This window comes from Globicephala melas, chromosome 15, assembly GCF_963455315.2.
Source record: "Globicephala melas chromosome 15, mGloMel1.2, whole genome shotgun sequence".
NCBI classification, from domain to species: domain Eukaryota; kingdom Metazoa; phylum Chordata; class Mammalia; order Artiodactyla; family Delphinidae; genus Globicephala; species Globicephala melas.
Genome location: NC_083328.1, coordinates 4,709,796 through 4,711,944, shown reverse-complemented (window position 1 = coordinate 4,711,944; position 2,149 = coordinate 4,709,796).

The window sequence follows — 2,149 nt, the reverse complement described above, 5'->3', positions numbered from 1 at the left end:
ATGAAATGGAGGGGGGAAAAAAAAGCAGTTTTACAGCAGTTTGCATTCATCTCATTTGGGTTTAAAAAAAAAAAACTATTTATGCGAATCGGTTTTATAGTACATGCAAAAGCAAAAAACATCCTCTGATATCAGTCAATATGGATACATATGTGCAGAGAACGTTCACATTCTATGTTATATATTTCAGAAGTGCTGGAATTTTAAAATAATGAGCACACATTACTCTGGAGTCAGAAAAGATGATAAAAATGTTTTCAGTGGAATATCTAGAATACATAAATGTCTCTCAAAATCCAACAGTAAAAACACTCTATACAATAAAAAATAAACAAGAAATCTAGGGTAATTCCCTGGCCGTCCAGCGGTTAGGACTCAGCCCTTTCACTGCTTTGGCCTGGGTTCAATCCCTGGTGGGGGAACTAAGATCCCACAAGCCACACGGCTCGGTGAAAAACAACAAAAAGAAAAAGAAATCTGATTTTAAAATGGGCAAAAGACATGCATAGATATTTCACTGAAATGAATACAGAGGTAGCGAACAAGCACATGAAGAGATGTTCAACTTCATTAGCCGTTAGGGAAATGCAAATTAAGACCACAATGAGGTATCACTATGCATTTGTCAGAATGGTTAAAATTAAAAATAGTGACAATACCAAATGCTGGTGATGATGTGGAGAAACCAGATCACACATCCATTGCTGGTAGGAATATAAAAATAATATAGCCTCTCTGGGAAACAGTCTGGTGGTTTCTTACAAAACTAAATATGTACTGACCATATGGCATTTATCCCAGCAAAATGGAAATCTATGTTCACACAAAAACCTGTGCATGAATGTTCGCGGGCAGCTCCATCTGTAGTAACTCAAAGCGGAAAACAATAAAATTGTCCTAGAACAGGTGAATGGTCACGCAAACTGTGAGTTATCTATACCGTGGAGTATTATGCATCAATAAAGAAGTAAATGGCTAATACGATGCAACAACTTGGATGAGTGTCCAGGGAATTATGCTGAGTTGAAAAAGCCAATGTCAAAAAGTTACATACTGTATGATTCCATCATAGAGACAGAAAGCAGATTAGCACTAGTGGTTGCCTAACCATGGGGGGCAGGAAGAAAAGCAAGTGTGGCTAGAAAGAGATATCACAAGGGACCCTTGTGTGATGGAACCGTCCTGCCTCTTAATGGTGATGGTGTTTACATAAATCTATGTGTGCGATAAAGTTGCATACAGGCACACACACAAACGAGTAAAACTGGTGGAATCTGAATCAGTTCTGTAGATTTTATCAATGTCAATGTCCTAGTTATTATATGTTACATTATCTACACAGATGTTACTATCTGTATAATAACATATTATATTACTATAGTCATGCAAGATGTTACCACTGGGCAAAACTGGATGAAGGGTATAGGGCACCTCCCTGGACATTTTGGTAACTTCCCATGAATTTAGAATTATTATTTTTCCAAAGTTAAAAAACTCATATGGGGACAGATATCAAGTTCCTCTGGATTAAAAATACCCACTTTCATCAAACATTTTAAAATATTTCTTCCATTTCCACTTAACATATATCTTACGGCGATGGATTCTTTGGGACTTTAATGAATTATTTTAAACATATCTTTCAGCTTGTATGTCAAAAAAAGTTCCATCATCTAATCTGATAGATTTTTATTGGATAACTCAGGACATCTGTATCTGCCACAGTTTCACAAATTATAATCTATAAACCACCTGGTATGCATAAAAAGATGCAGATTCTGGGGCCCATCCAACCCTTCTAAATTGGGTTATCTGGAGATAGGATCTGGCCGTCTGCCCTTGTATTAAGCATCTCCAGTGGTTCTTAGGATGCGTCAAGCTCAAGAACCACTGGTACAGTTTATGAAACTGAAGTTAGTGCTCCAAATAAAACAAATATTTTGCATGGTTTAGAAGAAAACACTAGAGAGCTGACTAAAGTGACCGTGACCTTATATAATTTTCTGACATTAAAAAGAAAACAAAGTCTTCCAAATGTCAAATACAAAAATGGATCCTAGGAGAATAGAAGTCTCCAAAGGGTAATAATTTACAAACTCCAGATCTAGGAATGGCACTGAAATTCAATTTCACTTATTGAATTTCATAT